We start from the raw sequence: 12008 nt of genomic DNA, 5'->3' as shown, positions 1-12008 counted from the left end.
AAGTTGCACCAAACAGAAGTGACAAATTCACATTGCTCAGTGTTGCCTAGCAATAAGAGATGAGTTTATTATGAACACTGACTCGATCCATCGCAAAGGGGCTTTGTATTCACACCAAAATGCCACTGCTCTGACAGGCAAAAGGGGCAAAATTTGAGTGGGCAGAAGGGGGAAGCAGTCATCGTAGTAGTAGTCATCATCGTAAGCATTTTTTTGAATTTCAAGTTTCCTCTCTGTCTCTTGGGAACTGCCCAGGAAGGGAAAAGCAGAGCCTGCCTGGAGCTGAACTCTTGGGATTGGCCATGTAACTTGTAACCAACACTGGGCACCACTTTCAATGCCCTTAGTAGCACCGTTTCATTAGGAACGCACTTGTAGCCCAGAAACTTCAAATGCAAAAAAATATTTACAGGATGTTGTCAAGAGCTGCCCAGTAGTTGTTTTCATTGTGGGAAGCATTTGATTCAGATTTTCAGATTATTTTTTTTCTGGCTTTTTTTTTTTTTTTCTAAGGGAAAAGGACAAGACTTCAGGGAGCTTTCCCTGCTGAGATACCTCGGTGTTTTCCTTTTAAAGCACTGTTTCTATGAGAGAATGTTTATTTCAGTCTCAGACATAGGACTGTACCTCTCAAGGAACTAACTACCTGACTGTTCAGATAACCTGGATTTTCAGTAAATATTTAGGTACCCTTGAGGACCTTACTGACTACCCATCCACATTTTTGGGCACCTAACAAATTCTTTAAATCCACACAGTAGCTCCTATTAAAAAACAAAAATAAAAATCCAGTAACTGATCTGTTCCTGTGCTTTTATGCCATCTGCATTTTTGACAACTGAATGTTTTTGACAGCATGGTCCATTGTGCCCAAGTTCACATAATCTTCCTCTCTTTTTTTCTTTTTTTAAACATCACATGACTACATATATGACAGGAAAATGGGTTATATCACACGTTTTGCTTTACAGTTGGGGTTCACAGTGCATTTTCTGAAGTGAAAAAATATACATGAAGTATTTCTATTATAAGGATGCATTCGTAATATAAAAATAATGGATTCACCTAATGTTATGTAAGCCAAGTACGTTAAAGTTACAAAACAGCTGTGATTTTAAGAAGCTTTAGAAACAAATACAGAAACTAAGGATGAAGTGTAGGGATTTAGTTTCAGGAAAATAGGATAAAGTTTAGATAAAAAAAAAATTATATTTGAGAAATAGCTAGTTAAAATGCTGATTCAGAATTTTCTTCTTAGTTTACACCTAGCCAAACTGACTGAACATGTGAAAAAATTGAGAGCTTGGTTTTTATCTTTTTTGTGCAGAATGGAGCTATTGTCTCAACTCCTCATTTCTACAGGAGGCTTTGCAGGTACAAACCTGAGGTACTTACATTTTGTCAATGTTTTTGTAGAACCTTTCTTGTTTCAGATTCAACGTGTTACAAACAAACATATTCCACCTGTTACAACAATCTGGCATATTACTTTCTTGATACGTGATGATACAATACCTCTCAGGTTTGCTGAGTAGCAAAGAGAAATGTAAGCAAATGAAAAGGTTTTCCACTTTCACAGGTTTTTTTCTGCTTGGGGTTCTGTTTGTCTGAGAACTGTATGAATAGAAGCCATATTTTATAGTATTTCTTTAACCTCTGCCATCTGGTGTAGGTTAGTTTTTCCACTGCCAACATATCCTAGAGGCCCCTGTACCGAAATGTTTCATTTCTAAGTAAACATTTGGACTTTATAAACCTGGTTTAGAAAAATAAAGCATTATTTTTTTAAACTATATATTGCATTAGCCACTAGGGATGACATTAATAAACACACAGACAAGTATGTGGGTTTAAAGGCTTCTGGCCATGACTTTATTTTCTGTAGCAGAGCTCAGGAGATGTGGGACCAACCAGCATCTTCAATCACTGAGTCACGCTCAGTTGTCATGAAGGAACTTGTATATCCCCTACTGACCTAAAATCAGTTGTGTCATGAGTCTTGTACCTCTATATCCAAAAATGTCCAAATCAAGCATGTTTTTTAGGCAGATAATACTCACCCATGACAAAGCCAAAGCTTTAGTTGCTATGTTTTTCAAATATAAATTCAACTTACTTCATTGCAACAGGAGACGATTGTTGGTACAGAAGAATTTGAGCAAGTAGGTAACCACTTCAAAAAATAATTAATTCAATAACCATATTTCCATCAACTTCCTTATGATATATCTGAAGGAAAGAAAGAAAAAAAAGAAACACAAACTCCCAAAATTCTGCTAGCAAGAGGATGAATTCTTTTTAAAATTTACAAAAGCATAATGCTACATTTGTAGTGGTCTGCAAATTTTCAGATCCCAAGCTGAAAACAGGCAGTAGTGTTGATGGTCCCAAGCTGATCTTTAGTTCGAGTGAAAAACTGAAAAAAACTTGCTTGGACAGGCATAGAGAGTTTCTCTTAATCAGTATTCATCAGAGACAGACACTTACTGAGGTAAAGACACAGAGAGAATTTGAATTCATAGATGACAGAGGAACATTTAAAGTTGTGTATAAGCAAGATCTGATGGGTAAGAAGAGAAAAGTAACTATCTTGTTACTTCATTCTGTTTAGGAAAAGGTCTTGGAAAAAAAAAAACAACTTGGGAACTCTCACTTCTTTCAAATGTCCACCTGGTTAAATTTTGTGTGTATGTGTTTTTATGCCTAAATTCTAAAATATCAGTGATAGCTTGGTTTGCCACCTTCTGCTGAAGACTTTTCTACTCCTGAAAAGTATTTAGAAACATGTTTTTGGCACATGCTGATTCCTCTACTGAAAATTCACAGAAAGTTTTTACTTCTTACTGTTTATTCACTTTCAAATTAATCAAGTGTTAATAAAACCAAAGAAAAGTAAATAATCTAATTAACAAGTGGTTCTTTTCTGAGGACTGAGCTTTAGTGCAAAAGTTATGCCTGTTTAATTGAATTTAGAATTTGAGTAGTTTAAGTAGTGCAATCTTGTAATGAAGACTCATCATATTTGTTGATAATTCTCCTGGGGCACCTGCTGAACAGTATGGATGAAGAGGTAATAGATCACCTTTCAGCCAAACTGGGACATGAAATTCTGTATTACTTTGCACGGCCACTAATTGCACATACTTTAATACACTTAGTTATAAACAGCAGCACCTGGGGAATAAATATAGTGGCTTGTCCTGCCTGGATGGACAACTTTCAAGCTGTTGAAATGCCACAGCGTGAGTCATCAGAACTGATAAATCCATGCCCACTCTGCCATCTGTTTAGTCATCAATGACACTTGTTAATTTAGTCATTTTCTGATACTAGCTTACTTTGAATCCATTCACGTTTTTTTCACTGTGGTCATTAAACCATCTTGTGTTGACAGCCTAGACATACCCTGAAAGATTTACCTCAACATTTCTTAGTAACCATCGATTAGGAAGTCCAGCAAGCTTATGCTCAGATTTGTGTTGCCCCTGGACTTTCCCTCCCTTCTGAGCACTTCTTACCGGTCAACTCTCTCTGTGGTTCCCTTCTGATTCTTAATGAACTCCATCCTGGATGTCCTGTGTCCGGCCAGGCATTCTAACTATTGGCATAGAGTGGGTTTATCCTTAAGAAACCAGACATGAGTCCATCTTTTTATCTGCTCTTTTTCTTCTTATAAACAGGAAAAGTTTACAGGTCAATTAGCTGAATTTTATAAAGGTCTGAAGATCACAACATTCTTGCAGGTTTGGTGAACATAAACACCTGTGTGAGAAGAAAGAAACAAATCAAAGTCAGAGCTCCAGAATGGAAAAGACTGTAGAGTTAATAGTTATGTGTTTGGCCATCCATTAGGCATGGAGTACACAGCCTGACACAACACTGTGCTCCTGTTTGCCATATCAGTAGTAAATGGATATAGGAAGAATCTTGGAGCAATTTTCATTAACTTACTCCTTTTTGTTCCTATCTTAACAATGGTTGTTAAATGAGTCCTAACTCACAACCTCTCCCAGAAGAGACTGGAAGGGAGGAACCTCAGACTAAACTCTAGCATACAAACTGAGCTGATAGACCTAACTCCATCTGAAGGACAGCTTCTGGGCTCTGACTTTCTTCTCTGCATTTCCTACTTAACAGCAGGATCTCTGCTTTCACTGACATATTCCTGTTCCAATTTGTCAGCAGCCAGTCTGCCTGCCACATATGGGCTAAGGGTTTCACTTGGCAGCAGGGTGCCACGTTAGGTACTGAAGTGCTTGGCTTTGAGACGCCATTGTGAGACCCTGGGTATCTCTAAAAGCATGGTCATGGTTGGCAGGTGCACCATAATCAGTCCAATAGGAACAAAATTCTATTTTCTGTATAGAAGTGAATTTACCAAGAGGTACAAAGTGGTATTAAAGTTAATGTATTTATGTCAGAAAGAAAGTAGTTCTATGATTTAGGTTGTTGTATTTGCTGAGTACCCAAATCTGTACCTATTAATTGCTGGGGGTTTATAAATGTGATAAACATATAGAGGACGCATGATGACATACCATGTATATGCTGCCTATTTTTATTATATGATTTAAGCATGAAGAACAAGTAGAAACAATCTAAAGATCATACATAACATATATTTTTCCATGGACAGTGAATAATAAACAGTTTCTGGAGCTTGGCAGAATTCATTCATAGGCCATCATGAACTTTGCATAGTTTTGTTCATTGTATAATCAAATAAATTTTCAGATGTTGAAAGTGTATTTTTCTATAATACAATTTTTAAGCAGGTTTCCTGGCATGTGTTTTGTTTGTACTGCACTTGAAGTTGTTTGCAGCATTAGTGGTTTGTGTGTTAGTGTCTGTTTGCATTCTGTCTCTTTATGAAGTATTTCACTGGTACCCTTTCACAGCATGTGGGCCCTTGAATGTTTTTGATAGCGTGTGTAGTCATGATGCATTTTGCTGAAAGGCTTTTAAACTAAGGAAGGTTAAATGCTGCTTATCTGCAGTTATGTAAAGACAGACTTGAAGGTTGTATTCATCTTCAGAAGTTAGATAGAAAAAATACCTGCACAGTTTTAAAGATGAAATTGTGAGTCAATGCAAAATTTTGCTAGCAAATACTGCGGAGTGATATGGTTGAGTTTTATAAGGATAAGCCAATTCTCATCAGTATATTCTCATCAGTATATTTTTTTTATCCTCAATGTCAAAAATAATTAACAGATGATTCATTATGAGTGTAAATAATTTTGAAATTATCTATAGAAGCAAACTTCCAACAAGGATGGTTTAAATCACTTCAGTCTGTAATTTTCAGCTAAGTATAGGTGATACTTTCAGGACCCACAGAGAGGGTTGTGAGATTTATCTCTGAATTACACTGATCCTAGACTGTTAGTTGATTCTTTTCCTGGTGTTTTGAAAGTATAGGTTGTTCAGCATGTGTCTAATGACATTACAGGAATCCTGTTTGCAAAAAATGTAGATGCTTAACAGCTCTGGACACTTAGAGGCATCAGTTCAGTAATGATTTCGTGAATAGTACAGAATAAAATATGGGAGTTTTATATGCCTAACTGCTACTTTAAGAACATAATTCTACCCATTAATCTGGTCCTACAATTAAAGAAGCTGCTTCTGCAGAAATTATTGAGAATGTGAATGAAACTTAAAAGAAACAGATCTGACCAATAATAAATGCTTATGAAAATTCCACTTATAAGTACTATCTTATTACTATTTTTTACTGAAGTTCTTCACAGATAATAAACTCCATGTATCAACTCTGATTTTCATGAGAATATTTTCATATAAATATGTCTCCTTTTTTCCTACCAGCATAACATGGGACATTTTTCTAATGCTTCTTTTCAATTGCTCAAGTGTGCATTTATTAGAGTTTAAAATATATTTCATTAAGATTATCTGGCTTTAAATTTGAGAATAAAATTAATGAATGCCAATGAAAACATTTCATTTATGTTTTGCACAGTTGTTTATCTACTTTCTGAATGCAAAATGTTATACTGCTTTATCATTTATAACAACATGCTGTGTGGCATAACTAGAGTTGCTTTTTTTGTATAGTGCTGTAACATACAGTGGGACCTTTGCTTAAGAATAATTATTTAAGTGACTTTAAGTGAATTAGATATAAGATAGCTAAAGGTGAAATTGAGATACTCTTTGTTTGTAGCATGCCATACCTATGTTATTCCTGAGAAACTAAATTCGATCTACAGAAAATAACATTTCTGTGCCTCAAGACATAGGAGCCATTCATACAGAAATGAGTAGCAAAATGCATACAGAAATAAACTTTACATCTTATGACAGTAGCAGCAGGTTCATAGTGTCAGGAAGAAAAAAAATTATGAAAGGAAGCCAAGCCTGACAAACTGAATTGTGGCTCATCTGCATGTTGTTGAACTCTGTTTCATTAATGAAGGAGTGGTATTCTTTTTTCCAGGAAATAGTAGTTTACAGTTGAAAAGGGGAAAATTTAGAGTTCCTTCCCATCACCACAATATACTAGTTTTAAAATAAATGCGTATGGACTATATAAATTCATAGATTTTGACATCTATATAGGTATTCTCCAATTATTTAAATTAGGATCAAAGAAGAAGGCTTTGGTAAAGGCTAAATTATGATACAAAGGACTGAATTCTGCAATAGTTTGTGTAGAACTGTGTATCCAGGCAGAATAAATATAAAAATCCAAGTAATCACTGTAGAAGTAGTACTACATTTCTATCTATTAATATGCAATATTCTGTAGAATTTAGAATACTAATTCAATGTATTCATATAAAGATAATTTACATAGTTGAAAAATCATTTACATAGTTGCATAGTTGCAGTTCATATATTGAAGATGTGCACATAAAATTTGTATATTTATCTTTATCTCCAAATCCTATCTATACAGAGGTTCCATGTTCCAGTTCTTGTTTTTGTATAAATCAGGAGTGATTCCAATAAACTCAATGCTTAAAATGTTCTAAGGGATTATCATCAAGTCCATTATATATACTAAATACATATTAGCATTTAAGAAATGAGCCAAGACAATACTTAACTACTTATTTTGGGCTGTACCAAATACTGGCTCATATCCTAACTACTCAGAAGTATAGTATTTTGATAATATTCCTCAGCAGCTGTAACGTTATGTTGTAAAGAAGACCAATGTGACTTGGATGTTCCTGAAAAAAAAAAACGTAACTTGTATGTTATTGAAGTGTTTTCAGCATCTTACCCTAAATATCTTCCATTTTGTGAGAGTTCTGCTGGAACAACAATTTAACTTCCAGGAAAGTTTAGCAGACATTTTGGGCCTCATAGCAAGTAGAGCAGACAGGCACTGTGAAAGTAAGCATGATGTTCATAACCCCTAGAAAGCCTTTTTAAACCCTGAGAAAGTATAGTTGATTTTGCAAACAATATTACAATTATTGTCTAAAATTCTGCTTTCAATATATGAAAACATCCCAAGGGACTGGAAATATGTTCTGCTTCATTATACCTCTTGGCTTCAGACATCATTGCCCACTAAAAATCACTTCAGTTCCAGGTCTGACCATTTGCTATATAAGAAATCAGGCAGTTAGCTAATTATCCACTTTAAAAATAAAATTCAGTCCTTAGGACAAAAGGAGGACACTTTTAAAGACATTTCCAATGAACTGGAACTTCTTGCTTCAAATAATATTCCAAAACCTTGTTTTTTCTCTTGGAAGTGGGTCAGAGTTTTTCTAGTCTTGATAGAATTGGCATCCTTTCTCCAAATCAAAATATGCCACCATAGTACTTTTTCAGTAATGTAGTTATCATACAGAAAACCTTTGATAAGGCCACATATGCAGCATTTGTGTTATAGAGATCCCTGAACCTGCAAGGTTATCTGATTGTGAGTAACCCCTTCTGCCATTTGATGTTACTACGACTTGAAAAAGCTTGACCGTGAGACAGCCTTCTTTTTCCCCCAAAGGCTCCACATTCTTTTTGTGCTACATTTTTCAGAAGAACTCTTTGTTTGAAGAAGCTGGGCAGGGTAAAGCTGGCAGACTGGAACACTGCCCTGATGTGTTGTGACAGACATGTAATCTGCCATTTGACCACTGGTTCACACATCAGTGTTAATGTGAATGTGACACCTCTCGGCATACTGTTAATCATGCACTACTCTTCTGTCTCAAATGTAGAGATGTGGAGTAGACTTTTATTCTTTTTAGAAGACTCCACACAAAAAAATCCAGTGAAATGAAAATTTACAGCCATAAAAGCAAACTGATTGACAGCTGCAAATCATAGTCACAGCAACATTGATATATACATATTTATAGATCCCTAGATTTCCAAACTAAAAAGAATCATTAGAACATTCTGCTTAATGTAACACATTCCTATTCCAAACGTGCAGGGAAGTCAGACATGTAGTCTCATGTCGAGTGTGAGGAAACCTAGAAGATGGCCTTCTGTAGTCCAGAAATGAAATCAATTCAGCTTTCTTTCCTCACAAATGCTTTTTTCTCTCTTGGGTTTTGTTTCCTTTTCTCCTGGTGTTTCATCACCGAAGTGCCCAGGAGTTCATCTGCTTTCATTCAACTGAAATGCATGTACCAGATGGTGCAAATAGCCCAGTATATTTCAATCCTGTATCCGTGTCAAAAAACAGGCAGACTGCTGTAATTCTTGGTTGCTGCACCTCATGGTATCAAAGGCTGGCTAAGAAGAGTGACACTGCTTGACAATGAATAAGATTTTTCAGGTCTGGCAGGGAAGTTGCTTTGGAAGCTAAAATCCTGCTTTTGCTCTGTAAGAGTTGCTTTTCATGATTAATGAATTCTATTTACACTAATCTACAAAGGATGCAAAGAAATATAAAAACAGAGTTACAGAAATGTGTCTGGTTAGGATAGAAAAAATTCCATGGTTACTATATTTTAAGTATATTATCTACTTGCTTATTAGAGTTATAATAGAAATTGACCTACAATAGAATGTTCTATTTGTGCTTCTCAGCATTTTTTTACAGGATTACCTCTGCAATCTGCTTTTGCCACATGCACAGCCTAGACCACTGATCTCCGTAGGTCATTGAAGTTTGAAAACATCTTGAGAGCTAGGAAGTGTAGTGGATATCACTAGTACCTCTCATCTGATAACAGCTGCTTAGATGTTGACAACAAAATATTCAGAATTTCTCCATAGAAAAGCTTACACTTCAAAAGCCATAGCTCTAGAAAAATGGTGGCGTGAGGTTTAGAAAAGTGAAGAGTTACGTTTGTCTTGGGAAACAGAAACTGGAGATAGTAGCTGAGAACAGTTTGTGCCACAGTTTGACATTCTTACCATGATTTTCTTACTTCTAGGTGCTATAATAGTAACACAGAGTACAAGAAGAGTTCACTTTCCTATTCATTCTTCTGACATTTTACTAATGCCACAAATAACAGAAGACACCTGTGATGCCTTTGGACAGCAATGCTGTGGCTTCCCACTGTCCTCTGTCACATCTGCAATAGTAGGCATCCAGGCAAAGTATTCCCCTGCCTGTTCTGGAGTTATCAGTGCATTTTTTTATCTTCTCCTTGTTCACAAGAAATTTAAATCTTGCTGGATCATTCTGGTTTAACTGCTTTTGGTGGTCTGTGGGATGATTTATAAGTGGCCCAGGGATGGACATAGATCACTTTTTTCCCTGTTCGACCTCCCTGCCAAGCTATAAAGGTTTTCTCTGTATTTTTATTTGATTAAAAATTCATCATTGTGTCCTCAAATATTTACCACAGGAGAGACAAGAGATGTGATTTTGAAAGCCAGCTTCCTTCCTGAAGAAAGAAATTTAAGACAGAACACAGTAGCACAGAAACATTCACATAGCTGAAAGAGCTGTTTTACAAAGAATTATAATAGTTAATTTTGCATGGGTGTAAGTGTACCACTTATATGGTTATTCTTGTTGACAAATATATTTATGTGGATTTGTATATATATACAGAAGCTCTCGTTTGCCTGTAGTTGAGGTGTATGTGATTCTTCTCACATGCATTGTAGTTCCAGAAGTATAATCTTAAACAAAGGTGATAAAGAACATAATGTTTTGTTTAGCTAAAGGCAACTAATAGGTTAGGTAAGAATCATCAAACAGGCCACAGCAGCAATTTCTGTTTACTGGAAAGGTGTGAAAAATAAAGCAGAGAAATGTTATTTATTATGGTAGATGGGAGTGCCATTAAGACAAGTGGGATGAAGGAAATAAAAGAAAGTTTAGAATGACTATCTAAAAAAATCTGGAGAGCAAACTGCTTGCACTCTGTCACCTCTACAGAGAAACGTTAACAGTCCAATTTCTTGAGACTTCCGAGAGGCTAAAGGAATGGCAAAATACATGGTGGGGAAGAAGCTTGAATTGGCAGGTAGATGGATTAGCTGACCTATTAGTTCTTTTCTATTGCAAACTTCTCTGATTGTATGTGGGGAAAATTCCTTTTCAACCCACGCTGGCAATCTGTTTATATTCTGAAGTATGATGATTGACATTCCTTTTAACTTTTAACCTAGAAAATGTCTCTGCAAGTGTTATTCCTACATATAAATGTCTAATGCTTTTAATAAAAAAAAATAAAAAATAAAACAACAACAACAAACCCACAAGTCTCTCAATTAGGGGACTGTATCCATGTGCAAATGCAGAATGGAGATCACAACAGAGTCTGAGGTGTTATAGCGGCACGGGCAGCACTCCCACTCAGGAAGGATGGGGCGTTGGGAAGGAAAAGGGAGCATTTGGGTCTTAGAGACTAGAGAGGGAGTGGAGGCAAATGAGAAAAGTGGATAAAGACAGTCAGAAAGAGGGTATCATTTTTTTGAAAGAAGGAATAGGAAAGAAAAGAATGAGTAATGGCACGGTAAAAAGGTATAAGAACTGAGAGGCAAGATAAGTGGAGAGACCTAAATTATGGAGTAGAACAAATAATGATGTGTTCCTGTTATTGTGGTGCCAGACTACTTCGTACTTGTGTTTACACTTGATTCATCCACGTCACCTTATTTTATTTTCCATTTCAAATGGTGTAATATTTAGCATTGGTGAAGTGTAATGCATGCATTTTTGCAACAAATAGTGTAGTTCACAATTAAAACTCAGCCTATCCCCTTTTCCTGTGAAAGTAAAGCCCACCAAAAGATAGAGCCTGCATAAAAATACAGCACCAACATAGAAAGAAGTGTTGCCAGTCTTTCCTGCATTTTGCCATGAATTAGAGGACTGGAGATGGATTTATGAGTGGGAAGACATCACATAAGAAATATTTAACAAATGCCAAACTAGCAAAATGTGATTTATTTAAATAATATTACCAAAAATGTTCGCCAAATTTTATGGCATTAAATGAAAACCCAGTGTATAAAAGGACAAAATTATTACAGAGATTTCCAGTTACTCAAAAATATCTTTACAGTGTTATTTGTTCTGACTTAAAGAAGTTTGCTGAAGCATCGTCTTCATTTCTGTCGAGGGCTGTAAAAAAGATTGAAGCTGGGGCCTGGAATATGAACAAACAATGCATCTAAGTTAGTGCCCCACAGAATATTTTAAAATTATTTAACACAAATCATCTCAGTGTCAACAACTCATCACAGATAAACTATCTAATTAACAGAAGCCATCATAGTATTTGAGAACTCAGTCTTGGCTCAGTTGATATACCAGAAGGGCACTCCTTGATAAGCAAAAATTATAAAGGAAGGTTTTAAAAACGTTACTGCCTGAAGTAGATTCTTCTTAGTTTTAAATTAACCCTCTGCTAGGTTGGAGTTTTTGGTTGGTTGTGGTTCTATTTTTTTTTTTTTTAATTTCTATGAGATAACAAGCACAGGTTGACCTCGTGTTCTTAGCTATATTCCATGCTAAGACTCTGTAATACTGTCTATTTTATGATGCAATATTTTTTCAGTGAGTCTGCCATGGGCTTGATACCATGCCAAAATGACAGCTCAGTTAACAAAAG

This window comes from Calypte anna, chromosome 5A, assembly GCF_003957555.1.
Source record: "Calypte anna isolate BGI_N300 chromosome 5A, bCalAnn1_v1.p, whole genome shotgun sequence".
Taxonomy (NCBI): Eukaryota; Metazoa; Chordata; class Aves; order Apodiformes; family Trochilidae; genus Calypte; species Calypte anna.
The sequence above is the reverse complement of the archived record's forward strand: the minus strand, read 5'-3'. Positions refer to the sequence as shown.